Source organism: Neofelis nebulosa, chromosome 1, assembly GCF_028018385.1.
Source record: "Neofelis nebulosa isolate mNeoNeb1 chromosome 1, mNeoNeb1.pri, whole genome shotgun sequence".
NCBI lineage: Eukaryota > Metazoa > Chordata > Mammalia > Carnivora > Felidae > Neofelis > Neofelis nebulosa.
The window spans coordinates 145,653,796-145,670,493 of record NC_080782.1 but is presented as its reverse complement, the minus strand read 5'-3'; the positions used below and the strand labels follow the sequence as shown (position 1 = coordinate 145,670,493).

Genomic DNA, 16,698 nt, shown 5'->3' with positions numbered 1-16,698 from the left:
AAGTGGAAAAAGGTAGATTGTCCAGAAGGCACATGAAAATGATAAATTAAAATACATAATCATCAAGAGACTGTTGGTGAGAGAGGCCATTGGCTCATCAGATAATACAGAAAATAATTACGATAGACACAGAACATCTAACGCTATGGTTGAAATACGAGATGTTAATGTTCATGGGATATACTAAAGAGATGATGCCAGAATTGAAAGAAAAAGAAATTTCTAGAGGATCTAAAACCTAAATATTTTAACAAACTCCTTGAGAATAAACTTTCAATGCCTGAGTAGTTTTTAAAACTCCAGGTTTAGCTAGCTCATGGCTGAGAATTTCAATGACTACTTAGAATATGAACTCATTAAAATGAAAGTCAGTCTTGTTTTTATTTTTAATGTGATATTTCCCAGTTCTTTAAGTCCTTATTTAGAAGGACTTAAATGATTCATATCCTTACAAAAGTGAATGATAGGCCTTCTTGAAATTAATAAGGGTGAAGACTTGCTGAGTAGCATTCAGTTTAAACTTGGGACTTTCTTGCGAAAGAAAGCTTTGTTCTGAGAGAACCCTACTCTACGTCAGAAAGAAACAGACCATTTCTGTTTTGTTTCCCAATACGTGTGCTCACCATACTGGACACAGTGCTGGACGCATAGTAAGCTTTTAGTAAATACTTGTTGGATGAATATGAATTTTACAGTTTGGGGTTTTGTGGGAAGCTGATACCCTACAAAGCAGTTCAGTTGCGGTGCCTGAGGCGAAGTCTCTCCTATTACCGCATTCAGGTATTATGCTGTAGCAAGGCTGTCACGGAAATAGTGCTGATGGTCAGAAATGGGGTAGGACATTTTTAAGATGATGTGTTCCCATGCATCACAGAGAATACTGGTTATTTTAAGCCACCATAAATTCCTCTTAGAATTTTTGTGGATTGTAATTATTTTGATCAGTATCTTCTTTAAAGTTAATAATTTATGGTTGACTGTGTTGTTCCTAAATTCCAAGTAGTAAAAGATTGAGTTCATGGTGCTTTTGAGAACAAATACTATCAATGACTATTGAAAGAAGTTTTATGGATGATAGATGACCTATCCCAGGACCTCATTTTACTTGGATTCATTTCTAAAAGTCCAGTAGATATGCTTATTACTGTAGTCACATGTGGAAAAATGACACACATCTCTGCTCCATAGTTCTCTGTATTTTTTTTTCTAGCAGATCATTTCTTTTGTATTCACTCCCTAATTTTGGATCCATACTTTATTTACGCTAATTATGTGTCTGACCTTCCTTCTTCCTCTTTCTTTCTTTTTCTTTCTTTCTTTCTTTCTTTCTTTCTTTCTTTCTTTCTTTCTTTCTTTCTTTCTTTCTCTCTGTTTCTTCTTTCCCTCTCTCTCTTTCTTTGTTTCTTCTTTCTTTCTTTCTCTTTCTTTCTTTCTTTCTTTCTTTCTTTCTTTCTTTCTTTTTTTTCTCTCTCTCTCCCCCTCCCTCCCTCCCTCCCTGTCTCCCTTCTTCCCTTTCTCCCCTTCCCTTCCCTTCCCTTCCCTTCCCTTCCCTTCCCTTCCCTTCCCTCCCCTCCCCTCCCCTCCCCTCCTCCTCTTCTTTTTTCTTGACTACAATAAACTTTCTTCTAGAATAATATGAATTGACTTGGGCTCCCTTTGTCATGCTCCTGTAATTCAGTGTTTATATTCTCAAATATTTGTCTCCACAACCTCTGTTCCTTTTATGTAGACACATTTTAGTGGTTGCAGACTCTTCTCCACCAGCCTTTCTGGATCACAGTAGTGGTTTACCCTGACCACAAGGATGGAACCTCATCAATCATGGAGATATAGAATTAGGTCATAGTGAACATTAAAGAAGCAACATCACCTTTTACTCTGGCACCCGTGGGGAGGATCATTATTTACCAAAAGAAAACAGATTGAGCGGAGGTCTATTAGAGTGACTATGTTATGTGCCATTACTGAAAAACAGTTATGCAATAAATTCTCAAGGGTTGAGCTGTTTTCAATGTTATGTATGAGAGCACACTTTATGGGCTTATAGCTGGGAATTTTATATATACGTGGTGATAGAGGAACAGTGTAACATTTATAAACTTGGAGGCAAGGTAATGTGATGGCTTTGGGGTCTTTGGGATGAAATGCTTCGAATCCTGACCCTCTTCACTTACTAGCTTTATAACTGTGTGGAGGTTACTTTGACCTCTCCGGCCTCAGCCTCCTATTGTGCAAAATGGAAATAATACGATTTCCTGGCAAGAATTTTGTGAGAATCGAATGCAGTTACATACAGAAAATGCCAAATGAAACGTTCGGCACATGTAGATTTTTCCCCCAAAGAAAAATAGATTCTGCTGCTAAATATAGAAGGGGAGAGATTAAAAAAAAAAAAAAAAAGTTTCTGCATGATTCGCTAGAGCTTTGTGCCCATAAACCTCTAGACTGTCTCAGCCTAAGGGGTCCACTATGATCTTAGCATGGATGTGTGTTTGAGAAAGGCATGGAATTTTTTTATATTTTTGTTTGCCTTGAACAAAAGGTCCACTTGTGCTCTGAGGTTGTAGGTGGCTGCTGGATAGAAGGATACGTATGGGAAGGAGGAGGTCGTGCAAGGGCAATTTAACAGGCCCCAGTCTACCTTCTGGCAGAGCAGCTCTTACCTCTCCGTTTTACCTTTTGTATTTTCATGGAAGGCATTGAATGAACAAAAGGGTCTGTGTTTTTCAGAAAAGTTTGCACAACCCAAAGCAGGCTCAGGTACCCCATTCCTGGACTTCCCTTTCCCTCAGGTCTCACTCTGCTTTTCCCTCAGCCTTTTAAAGTTTGTGGGAAAGGGTGGGGCAGGGAAGGATGTCCACTTCCAGACTGTGTTATTGGTGGAGTTCTCAGCCAACAAAGCATGGAAAGGCAAGTGTCCTGTGCACAGAGGAGGGCATTCCTGGTGGAAACGTTCCTTGGCCTCTTTACCTCTATAGTTGATCACTCACACAGAGCCACCTTTTGAGCCGTTATCAGAAATTTTGATTTAACTTTGAAGTAACAGCTACTGATGACTTCTTCTCTGCCTTTAGTTGACCCTTCTGGATTTTCCTTCTTTATCCATCTTGGACTCTTGTGTTCTCCAGCTCTTTCCCTACTACCCTTCCCTGCACCCGCCCATGAGAACTCTGACTCTGGGTGAATCTGTCTGTGTGTGCTCTGCCATCCAGCGCTGTTGGAGAAGATAACACACACATTGGGTGCATTCATTGCTTGTAGTTTTCTGAGCTCTGGCTTCTGTCTCTTCCAGTTCTCTGAGTGGCCCCTCTGCCTTCTGTGCTCAGTGTCTTCTTCTCTGTTGGCCTCTCACTGACAACATGTAAATAAGCATGCTCAAAGGAGCTCAAGCATCACATGAAAATAACAGATGAGCCCATCCACTGCTTGAGGTACAGCCCTCTCTTGCCTCACAGACTTTTAATGTTTATTTGTTTTTGAGACACACACACACACACACACACACACACACACAGTACAGTGGGGGAGGGGCAGAGAGAGACAGAATCTGAAGCAGGCTCCAGGCTCGGAGCTGTCAGCACAGAGCCCAATGTGGGGCTCGAACCCACGAACTGGGAGATCATGACCTGGGCTGAAGTCGGACGCTTAACCGACTGAGCCACCCAGTTGCCCCATCATGAATTTTTATTTAAAATCCATTGTTTATTTTCATGGTCCACGCAGTTTCTCCTCCTATAACCCAAACTGCTTGTGTAAATGTGTTTCACTTGCCTGCTTACTAATGTCCAGCAGCTTGTGTTCCCGCAGGAGGGAGTCTCATATGTGCTGCCTTATGTTCACGCCCTTCTGCTCCTCCTTTCCGCTCAGGCACACTGCCTTCATTTCCTCATGTATACTTACTTTTTTACTTATACTAGGTTTTTACAGATTCTATTCCTTCTTCCTGGAAAACAATAATCAGACTTTCTGTTGGGTCATCTCCTGAGAGAAGTTTTTCCCTGACCCGACCTGGCCAGGCTTGGTCCTCCTGCTTTATAACCCCCTCTTCATATCACTTGTCACATTTGTGGCTATCCTTTTACTGCCTTTCTTCCTATGTCTTTCAATGTGGCTTCTAGAGAATTGGCATCTCGTTGGTCATGAGAGCTGGTACTCGTAAGGAGTCCAAGGAATATATGTTTAAGAAATGACTGAGTAGGGGTGCCTGGGTGGCTCAGTCATTTGAGTGTCCGACTGTTGATTTCGGCTCAGGTCATGATCCCAGGGTCATGAGATCGAGTCCAGCGTCAGACTCCACTCTGAACGTGGAGCCTGCTCGAGATTCTTTCTCTCTCCCTCCCCTGCTCGCATGCACTCTTGCTCTCTAAGATTAAAAAAAAGAAACGATAGGGGCGCCTGGGTGGCGCAGTCGGTTAAGCGTCCGACTTCAGCCAGGTCACGATCTCGCGGTCCGTGAGTTCGAGCCCCGCGTCAGGCTCTGGGCTGATGGCTCGGAGCCTGGAGCCTGTTTCCGATTCTGTGTCTCCCTCTCTCTCTGCCCCTCCCCCGTTCATGCTCTGTCTCTCTCTCTGTCCCAAAAATAAATAAAAAACGTTGAAAAAAAAATTAAAAAAAAAAAAAAAAAAAAAAAAAAGAAACGACTGACTAAAAGAACAGCTTTATCTCTCCCTAGCTCTATGTCTTTGGCCTTGGGAGAACTTCTTTTTCCTTGGTAGAGTAAAAAGTTTTAAGTGGAGGTGAAACTGTTAGTTTCTCTACTGGAGTTTATGACTACAGTGTAGTCAATTGTACATAATAGCTGCAGAGTATACATACTTTTTCCTTATGGGTTTCTGCTTTTTGCTCTTTTAAAAAAACTAGAGGGGCACCTGGGTGGCTCGGTTGGTTGAGCCTCTAAGTCAGGCTCAGCTCTGGTCTTGATCTCAGGGTCTTGAGTTCAAGCTCCACATCAGGCTCTGCACCAACGGTGAGGATCCTGCTTGGAATTCTCTCTCTCCCTCTCTCTGCCCCACCCCTTCTCAAAAAAAAAATAAACATTAAAAAATTAGAAGACAAAAGTAACCTTTATATTATTTGCACAGCTACTTTATTGGTGTAAAAAAAAAAAATCCCCTGTCAATCTATCTACGTATGAATATGACAAAGAACCGTGACACTATTTGGGCTCTACTATAAAGTAGATTACATGATCTCTTAATTACTTCATGTATTCACATTTACATGTAAATATGTTCCTAGCGTATTTCAATTCAAACTCACAACATAAATGGAGAAATGACTGTAGTTTATATTTAACTGAGCTGAGAAAACATATTGTGGTAATTAAACTTTTTTTTTTAAACAAAAGCTTTTTTTATAAATAAAATAGCTGGCTTCCAAGTACTTGTACTTTAATGAAAACAACTGTATGTTGTAAGCCAAATTTTCCTCTTAAATACTTCCTTTATATCTTATGCTGTATTTTCTCTAAATTATAGTTCTGTGTTTGGGGTTGAATTCTAAGAGAGTAATAATGGACTGTACCCTGCAGCCACAAAAGCAGTTTGGTAATACAGGAGCCAGGTGACACCTTTTCCCCTCCAAGTGTGTAGATCCGTGGTGTGGACGGGGATCTGCAATTATTCTGTCAGTGGACAGCAGAGTAGTGACCCCGTTCATTTCCACTGGCCATAATGGAAAGCGGCTTAGATGAACACTGGTACTGACCACTTGACCAGTTACACTCAGGGTGGAGAAGGAAATAACCTGTACGTGACCTGCCATAACCCACCTCAGAAGCCAAACTCTGATTGCATTCCAGGTCTATCAATTGCATGGTTAAGCCCACCTGACTTAAGTAAAGCATGTTGTACTGGCAGGGTAAATTAGGGAAGGGGGCAGGAAATGGGAGTTTATAGAATTCTTTCTGTTGGAATTAGAGCTAAATAGTTGATTCAGAATAATCCGTGTGCCTACTTTCTACCAATAATTGTGTGATTTGGGAAATTACCTTTGTTGTGTTCCTTTTTAATGACGATCTATCAATCATATGGTGCCGCATGATTACTTAAATTCTGCTTTTAGGAGAATAATAAATTACATTTATTCAAGGCTCATTATAAGTAAGGATTTATTCTAGTTGCTGTGGTCCTGCCTCCCACTGAGTGGAGGCACTGATGCCGGCAGTGATGGCTCTAGCACTTTCAGCAGGTGCTTCCTAGTGTGACCCGTCCTTCGCATGATTTTGGTCACTGCTCTGGCTTCCTGGTGCCCCTTAGTTCCAGCTTGTTTCCCACTTCTGTTTCTTCACCATCATCCTTTTGTGTCCCTTTCTGCTTAAGTTCTCTGCAACCAAGAACTCTAACTGGTACAACGATTTTTGGCAAAAATCAATCTCTATTTGGAAATCTATCCCCCTTTTTAATTTTTTTTGGCAGCCATAGCTGTCAAAACCTTGTATTTCAGGTAACATAGTACAAGGGAATTTGAAGGGTAGAAAATAGAAGTTTAAATGCTTTGAGTCGTGGTATCAGAAGGAAACAGTAATGAAAGTCTAATAATGAATTACAATTTTCAAAGAAGTATTCCTAGTTTTCAGCACACTAGAAAACTTACAGAATTTTTTTGTAGATGTTATTGTCTGTTCACGTAATTTTTTTAAATGTCTATTTTGAGAGAGAGGGAGAGAGAATCCCAAGCAGGCCTCTTGTGAGCACAGAGCCCAACACGGGGCTCGAACTCATGAACCGTGACATCATGACCTGAGCCAAAATCAAAGAGTCCTAACACTTAACCGACCAAGCCATCCAGGTGCCCCTGTTCACATAATTTTTATTATGAAAAGATGTAATTTGTAATAGGCATGTATTCTTGATATCCTGAAAAACATCCTTTCAGTTTTCCTTTGAAGAATCCACCCTTTCCCTGCTCTTGGGGTCAGGTCACACTGACCAACCATCTCAGAGATGGTGTATGTGACTGATGTTAATCAGCAGCAAGCACCTTGCACCTCCTTGGACACATTAATTGGTCCAGGTTGAGTAAGTATAGTATATATCAGTATGCAGCGCCTTCAAGGTCTACTATAGACTCACATATCACAGGGAGCCTGAGGAGGAGACCAACATCTCAGGAAGTAGAACTAAGAGAATGGAGAGAGAGAAACTGAGTCCTGATTATATATTTTGAAGCCTAAATCCATTATTTCTGAAGCTATCCCTATTCCTCCACTTTTTAAAAAAATTTTCTTATTTATTTATTTTGAATAAAAATAATATTCAAGAGGGAGGGAGGGAAGGAGGGAGGAAGGGAGAGAGAGAGAGAAAGAAAGAGAAAGCACACACACAAACAGGGGAGAGGCAGAGAAGGAGACACAGAATCCCAAGCAGGCTCCATGCCATCAGTGCAGAGCCCAGTGTGGGACTCGAACTCATGAACTGTGAGATGGTAACCTGAGCCAAGATCAAGAGTTGGATGCTTAACTGACTGAGCCACCCAGGCGCCCTTCCGACGCTTTTAATCCTGTGAGACAACGTTATTACCTTTTTGCTTTTGCCAGTTGGGTTAGGTTTTTTGCCACTGGCAATCAAGAGTTCTAGTTCCTTTGGAATGTGAATGCTGCATCATCTTGAGTTTTTTCATGATACATTGCAACAACATTTTAAGACTAACTTTTAATTTATATCTTAATTACATACTGTTTTCATATATGAAATATTAATAAGGAAAAGCAGCTAAGACTTGAAGGTGACGTATGAATCCAGAAAGAGATGAGCAGGAAAATTCAAACCTTCAATTCTGTAAACACTTTGAAGTAGCTGCATTTTTACTTTCTATATGATTTAAATCTCTAAAACATGAATTTGGGAAATGCAAACTTAAAAAGAATAGGTAGGTCATGTAAAATGTGTATTTAAAAGAATAAAATTAAAACAAACATATTACAGACAGTTGCTGGATTATTTACAGACATCTGATCTGTAATAAGCGTTTCCCTACATTTTATACTGTCTTGTTGCCTTATTATATAACTGTCTATGGTTTGACATTGTACCATTGTGATTTTCTATCAGACATCATCACGGAAAATAGGACTTCATGAAACAGAGTCATACTACTTTCAGATTTTGTACATAGATATATATCCTAAGTAGGGACGCCTGAGTAGCTCTGTCAGTTAAGCGTCTGACTTTGGCTCGGGTCACAATCTCACAGTTCATGAGTTTGAGCCTAGCCTCAGGCTCTGCACTTACAGCACAGAACCTGCTTCGAATCTCCCCCACTCACACATGTGCACAAAATAAATAAACATTAAAATTATCTATAAATACTGCCCTTAACTGCCCCAAACTCATTCTAGATCCCTGTATTTTCACCCTTCACTAGTCATCTTGAGCTGAAATTGAAACTGCTTTTCTTCATTTACCTTCTTGGTTCCCACATCCTCGGGCACTGGAGTGGAGGAAGAAAAGAACTAATAAATGAAGGCATTCCCCAGGGAGGATGACCTCAAGAGCAAACCCTCAGAAGCCTGTTAGTAAGGATTCTTTTGGGTGCTAGCATCCTGTTGTGAGCTAACTTACGTGAAGTTAGTCACCGGGTCAGGTAGCAGCTCTGAAACACGAAGACGCGAATCTCTAACCTCAGTCATGGCAGGATTCAGGGGCTCAGGCAGTGTCATCACAGCTTTGGGTCTGCATCCTTCAGCACTGCCTTCTTCTTGTCGGCTTTGTCTCCGGCAGGTACCGTCCACGGACGGCACGCACCCAGATGTATATCATTCTCACAGTCCCAGATTTCAGATAAGTGTGAATGACTGTTGTTTTTCCAAGTGGCAATTAAAAATCTCTAGGAAAAAAAAAAGGCACTGACCCTCCTTGGTCCTTGTCACCAGGATTGGGGGCAGGCCACAGGATTGATAGTATCGCACTGAACTGGACTAGTGATATTTCCAAAAAAGCAACAATGCCAGTGAGGAAAGTACACGTGTCCTCTTCAAGAGGGCCAATCTCCTTCTCACAGCAAGCTGTTCTCTTACTTTTCCTTCACTATCTACTGTACCGTTCTTGACTTCAGTGAAGTTGCCTCCTTTTTAAAAGATGAAAATACTGCTCCTGGTAGGATTTAGTTTAGTTATGCTCAGTGTCAATTAGATCAGAATACTTTCTTCTGATTTATGGCCGGGATCACCTGTGTTGAAGGACTAGGGATTTGGGCCGTGGAAAGTAAAGTACGTATTTTGAAGCACAGCCACGTGGCCAAGGGGTAGACAGAGTGGACCTTGGAAGCCATGTGGACCTGGGTATGACTTTTCCACTCCCCAGCGGTATGACTTGAGGCAGGTCACGTCATTCTTCAAAGCTTGATTTTTTTTAAACCTGTAAGATAAAAACGATACCTATCTCATACAGTGAAAATATGAAAATTAGTGGTAAACTACGTAAGGCGTTTGTCGCAATGCCTAGCACATAATGGATGACCAGTAAGGGATTGCTGACACTACTCCGCCTACCGACAACAGTAATAATCAACGTTTGTCCACTGCCATCCCTGTTTCTAGACAGTCCCCAACTACCTAGAATCAAGAGTTCACAATGGTTCCGTAGTTCAGCCCCGGTAAGGTCCACGTTGAATTTTACCAGAATCTGGAAGCCTAAGTGCTGTTCATGACATTGGGTCCATGGAGATATTTTTCTTCCACATGAAGAAAATATATTTTTGTAGTAGAACTCCTTCTTGAGTGGAGTTAGCCTCCATTTGCTGTGTCTTTAAATTGTATCCCATTGTACTTTTATGAGGGGCAGGCAGTCCAACGAATAAGCGTCAGAATCTGTTTAATGAATGCATAAAGTATATTCACAGAGGCTTTTGACTGCTGTATAAGAACTTGTATCGTGATCGTGTGGCTTGCTTTGGGGGCTGCTTAACTGGGAGGCTTGATCGAGCTACACGTGAAATTTCAAGCTTTTTCATTTTGTCTGTGTATTCAGATGTTTAGCATTTCACGTTAAAAGTCCTGTCAAAACTTGCGGCCCTTTATAGTGGTGGGCTGGTGGACTCAGTATGAGGAAGTGTGGTTATGGTAAGCAGGCAAGGAATTCTCCTGGAGACTCTCTTATCGTTGTGAACACGGATCTCTATGAAAGCTGCACAGATATGCCAGGATACATGTACACAGCCAAATAGCAGGTGGTCGAGTGAATCTGTTGTCCCTGGTTTTATCAATAATATACAGTGCAGATGGATATTTTTTAAGGGTTTAAAGAAAATAACTTTAAATTTTTTTAAAGTTAGCTAACATACAGGGTACAGTGTGCTCTTGGCTTCAGGAGTAGATTCCCATGATTCAGATGGATATTTTTAAAGGCTATTTGTATTCAGAGAACTTAGAGTAATTGTACTTATGCATATTTGCAGAAGTTATTTTCCACTTTCAACTGCTTTGTTGTCAGTGAGAGAAAAATCGTGGATGAATAATCTTACACACACAGAGCCATAAGGGTGACTTTCTAGTATAAAAATCTTAATAGCCAAATCTGTTAATACTCCCTATGCCTGTGCTGGTTAATGTAGGTGATTATCCCATGAGGTTAAGGTGTCAGAGTTACAAAATTGATATTGTACTGGTTTCATTTAAGAAAGAAAGTTAAGGGCGCCTGGGTGGCTCAGTTGGTTGAGCATCCAACTCTTGGTTTCAGCTCAGGTCATGATTTCACAATTCGTGAGTTCGAGCCCCATGTCAGGCTCTGTGCTAACAGTGCAGAGCCTACTTGGGGTTCTCTCTCTCTCTCTCCCTTTCTCTTCCCCTCCCATGCTTTCTCTTTCTCTCTCAAATTAAATAAACTTAAAAAAAAGAAAGAAAGTACACTGTTTATGGCTATAAATTGTGTACAGCGTGCTGTTTTCAAACATCCCTCATGCTGTTATTAGTCACAGAAATATGTATGTGTATATGAATGGCTCATTCTACTCTAATGTAATGATTGGGGAAATAGCTAATACGGTATATTCTGAATTATGTGCCTGGGTAGCATATTATTAATTTTCAAATTTACCAAGAAGGCACTAAAAACCTAACAAATAATGGATATTGGTTTTGTGTGACAGGTGATTTTCTAAATAAAGCTTAGAAGCGTTGCTATACCTGTATTCCTGTCTTCCAATATGTACATGAGTAACATCTTGATGTTGAGTGTTTTCCCTTTATAGATTGTTAGTAAATTTGTATCAGAAGTATATAATCAAGAAAGGGTAATTGTTTCTGCCAAATATCTATCTTTTTTTATCTTTTCTGCAGTAAACACTTCTGGCATTTTTTAATGTGAGGATGTCTTTCACATTTCACATAATGTAGTTTACAATGATAGGATCTTCATCATGTTCAGTTTTGGAAGAGACCATAAAGGTCATTTCATTCATTCCCCCGTCCATTTGATGGTAATGTGCTTTGTAGGTTTACTATGAAATTAACACCTTGGGTAACATTTTTTTTTATACTTTCTCGAATGTCCTTGACTTTTCTTGTAAACAGTTTTGTTTTTTCCCTTTCTTGCCAATAAGAATTATAAGTACAGCCGAGGACAGAATTTTATTTTTAAAGAAATAGAGCATCTGTGGAAGAATTCCGCTACTTTAGCTACCTTTATGAAAGTGCAGTGAAGTCCCAGTTACCATATCGGCCCCCATGGAGGTGGCCAGTTACCGTTTGAGCAGAATTCATTTCAGATATGGAAGCATGGGGAGCATGTTGCACGACCTGCCTGCGTTAAGTGTGGAGCTAGAGGTAGAGGTAGACTTGAAGCCTACTAGCCCGGCTCTCAAGTCAGTTCAGAGCCAGAGCGATAGGTGCTTTCTTTCCTCGTGGTTATCATGTGGAAGGCTTGAAACCAAAGATGTAAAGCGAGTTGCCCCACATCGTGTCCCCCTCCCCTCACAGACATAGTCTCCGTGAATTTTGGTCATTTTTTTCCCACTGCATATGTACACACCCCACACGCAGTTTTGATTAGCTCTAGAAAAACTCGAGCCTTAAGGCAAGTTATCTTCAGAAATGTCCATTGCTCCCCTAGAAGGGAAAGACTTCAATTATTAGTTACAGTTGGAGAAAGAAGAGGAAACCTAGAGGGGGCACTTTAATTGTCAAGTACAATTTCATTTCATCCTTGCTATATTTTGGAGCTGTGTGCTTTCCAGTAGATGTTCACCTGTGATTGCCAGTGTCTTGCCTTTACCTGATGCTATAAAGGATTCCTAATACTATACTGACATCGGTTTGGTTGCTGTGGAAACATTGTAATGTCATAAGCTGACACCCTGACAATACTGTAGCATTAAAGGAAGGGAATAAGAAGTTGCTGTTTGGTTTGGAGTCTATAAAGCAGATTCCTGGAAGGTCTTTGATTTATCAAAGTTACATAGCCTGTGAATGCCAGAAGTGGGACTAGAACCTAAATTTTTGCACTCTCAATCCAATTTTCTTTCTCCCGTGCTAAACTCTGCTTTTCTGAAAAGGAATATGCGGGGTGCCTGGGTGGCTCAGTCGGTTGAACATCCAATGCTTGGTTTCGGCTTGGGTCATGATCTTCGCGGTTTGTTGAGATCGAGCCCTGCATCTTGCTCTGTGATGACAGTGCCTGTTTGGGATTCTCTGCCTCTCTCTATTTCTGCCCCTCCCCTGCTCGTGCACTCCCTCTCTTTCTTTCTCAAAAATAAATAATACACTTAAAAAAAAATAAAAGGAATACAAACTGGTTCATATAGGGAAATGTTACACTGAGGCTTAAGTTAGTGTTTCTGATCCTATACTCATTTAGGTGTTTTCTGTTCTTCTCCTCTTCTCTGTACCTTCTTCTTTGATTTTCCTTTTGAACCTGTTTCCTCTGCTGAATAGTTACATATAAATGGCAAGTATTTGTACTGCTTTGAGGAAAAAATAATGTCTAATAATGTAACCCTTTCTTATATCATAGGCAGAAGGAGAACTGGAACACAAATCTGTCTTTCCTTTTGCTCACTGGAATTTACAGAATACATGAAAATCAATTGTAATATGCAAACAAAAGCATCATGCAGTCACAGCTTATATGCTTAATAAGAATTCAGCAAGATAATTAAATTGCGAAGTTTAGCATCATTGTACTTCATTTTCCCATGAATATTTGAACTTACTTATAACGGATATCTGCGTGTGAACTTGTTATTTACTGTGGAGGTCGGAATATAGGATATTAAAGAAGACATTCAAGTAGAACTTGATTTGCCTTATGAGCTCCCAGGTTCCCACAGCAATTTTAGGCAACACATGCTGCTTTACTGGAAGAGTAACTAGAGGATAGAGTCTGATCACTCTCTACCTCCCCTGGTAAGCCTTCTGTTTGTTTTGTGAATTTAGTAGCTAAAGGTGCATGATAAAACTTACCATCTCTGTTAGATGCTGCTAAATCAGACAGTAATAAAATGGCTCCCAGGCTCCAGCAGCTCTTCTTTTTATTCCATTAAACATCGATTTCCTAGATGGTCATACATATGGTGTGTCTAAAACCTTACTCGGAAAGTGCTAAAATCCACGACGTCCATTTTAAACTCCAAGTGCAAGGGAGGAGGGAGCTTCCTCATTAAGTGTACACGTTCTTCCAACAAATGCAAGAAAACAGAACTTTTGGTAGAAATTTATCATTACTTTTCTGACCATCATATGATTTGCCTGGCGATATAAAACAATTCCCTGCAGTCCCTCCCATTTAATTGCTGGAGCAGAAAAGTACATTAAATCTTAATTAGCCATACTACCTATGGTAGCATCTGGTGTTATTGAGTTTTTGCCGGCATCTAGAAGCGGCACGGTAATCATTCCTTACCTGGAGGAAGATTCCACCATTCTGTTTCATTTGGTAGTTTTTCTTGTCTTTCTTTCATTACATGATTTGTTGAACAAAAAGTGTATATTCAGGTACATGATTCATTACAAAGATATACACATGCATGCATACACATGTGCATACATACAGACATGTTCACAACATATATGTCGTGTTGTGTATATATATATATATATGTATGTATGTATTGTATATATATATATGCATATGTGTGTGTGTGTGTGTGTGTGTGTGTGTGTGTGTGTGTGTGTGTGTTCCTGTCTAAATAGTATAGCATTGTATACCTTGGTAAAACATAAAATAACAACCAAAAAATAAGGTTGTGATGGCTTCTTTTAAAGAAACCTAAGACATGACATCAGTTTCTTGAGCACCTTCACAACACAGATGTTAGGAAAAGTTGAGGATTGTTAATATGGTTTAGACATTTTGGTTTTTCCTTTTCTTTCTGCATCCTCTCAGTTACATATTTGCTTCCTGTTATTTGCAGTGTTCCTTATTTGTCTGAAACACTTTGCATTCCACCTCCACTGCTTCTTTTCTCTCCTTTGTTAGTTTGCATGCATTACTGACATGCTAGAATCTGAAAGTGAAAAGGAAATTCAGAAACAAAGCTGAATAAAATCTCATCATTCTTAATTCTGAAGATGGTTGCCTGAAATTATTAGCTCATTGCTGAATTGTCTTCCAAGTCAAGCATTCAGCATATCAGCTCCTAGGTGGTTCAAAATTAGTTGATAGTCGCAGTATATGCCTGTGTATTGTGCACTATTCCTGAAGGAGATTTCCACAGGTTGATCGTGAATTTTGGGCCAGCTGAACTTTTAAACTTGCTAATCCATTTGTTCCACTGAGTAGTCTTAGAGTTGAAATAGCAGTTTCCACTTCACTTATGCGTAGGTGAACCCGTGCACACATTTATCATTGATTTCCAGCCCTGAAACTATGTAGAAGTTTGAAGAGTTTGCTTGCTTATATTTAAAGGAGGGAGACCATTTTGAGGGTGTTTTCCTGAAAATATGATTGGTGAAATAAAAATTAAAATTCATATTTACTTTATGGGAAATAATATCAGACACAAACCTCTTTTGCCGATACTTGAGTTAGATACATTCCGACCAAGGCAGGTTCTTCTTCTGTCTGACTTTCCTTTGAGAAGCAGGGACACTCCATGATGTTGGGCTGACAGGCACGGGGAAGCAATCAGCGCTCCCCTTCTTTCTTCCTCCCAAAATATTATGAATGGAAATGTTGTGTTCAGATAACTGCAACACTATGATATAGCTTTTTTCTTCCCCTATTTTAGTGAACCTTTTTAATTTTTTAAGAATTAAGGTGAGTGGGGACCCCTGGGTGGCTCAGTTGGTTGAGTGTCCAACTTTGGCTCAAGTCATCATCTCACAGTTCATGAGTTTGAGCCCCACATGGGGCTCACTGCTATCTGCACAGAGCCCGCTTTGGATGTTCCGTCCCCCTCTCTCTTCCTCCCCCCCCTCTCAAAAATAAATAAGCTTTAAAAAGAAAGAATTAAGGTTAGTGAACTTGAAGAGACCATCTGAAGTACTTTTTATTTTATTGAATTGAATTGAATTGGGTAGATTTCTCTGTTAATAAAATTGTTGCCTTACTATGTGCATTGCATTATATATTAAAATCTGGAATACTTTTGGTCCTTTTACTCCTATAATGTTGAAATAATAATTTAATTTCTAGGTATTATAAATGTCTAATAGCTGTGTTTTGAATTGATATGAATTGCATTATGTTTTCTTACTAATAGTTGAGATGAATCTATATAACCAAGTCTGGGCCCACTGAAATGAGTAATCTCCAGTATAGTAGTAGGAGTAGAGATTTCTTGAACGGCTGGATTCTTCTTGTTGGTCCTTCAAGAGATTGCATAAAGATAAGACAGGTGCTCTATCTCACTCGTCAGATTTTCTGAATGAATTTCAGAACATTGCCTTATCAGAGAGGGGTGAAAATCTCTCTCTCTCTTTTTTTTTTTTTTAAATATCACACTCACCACCTCCGGTATTGTTTTTCATTCTTCTTTTGGCCGTTATTTAACTAGACCCTACCATGAGCCAGGCATTGTTCAAAGCTCTACCAATAAGTGACCATAATAGTTCTTCATGAAGTTGCGATTTAGTAGATATGGTATGTAAGAATGTAGATTCCAAAGTCACACTACCTTGGTTTTACTCTCGGTTGCACCACTAGTGATCGGACGGGTCACCTAACCATCTGTGTCAGGTTCCTCCCTTCTACAATGAATATCACAACTCTATATTAAATGAGATAAAGCAGAGCTTAAATGAGATAACACCAATCACACTGAAGTTAGGAAAGGGAACATCTGGGCTCCTATCTTTAACCCACAAAAGTGAGTCGACCAGCCTTATTCAATTTATAATCATTTTATTTCACTTTGGGAGACTTTTCCCAGCTCTCCTATAATGTTGGGAGTATACTCTGTTCACCTTTCCTTGTTTATTTCAAAAGCTCCTTATTTAACGTCTCCTGGCTGGACATTGCCATACATGTAACACCCAGGACTCCCTGTTACACACACTGTGTAGTCATGGGCAGTTACTCCTTCCTTGTACATGTTGCTAATGGGGATTATTCATTTATTTATTTGAATGAGACTGTATGGTGTCTTTTCAGTTGTGTATTATTTGTCTCTTATTGTAAGCCCTTAGAAGGGAAGAGACCATAGCAGTCTACACGGTAGGCATTTAATAATGGAAATAAGTAAAAACAATTTCCATTTTCAATAGAAGTGAGCATAAGCTTTTTCTCACCAGGCCGTTTATGTGGTTAAGAACAAACAGGGCTG

At 39.9% G+C, this 16,698-nt stretch overlaps 1 protein-coding gene across 4 annotated transcripts in view; it reads left to right on the top strand.

Annotated features, from left to right (window-relative positions):
- The window catches only part of COMMD10 (COMM domain containing 10), a 231,719-nt gene that overhangs the window by 128,584 nt on the left and 86,437 nt on the right, over nucleotides 1-16,698 (top strand). The window lies entirely within an intron of this gene.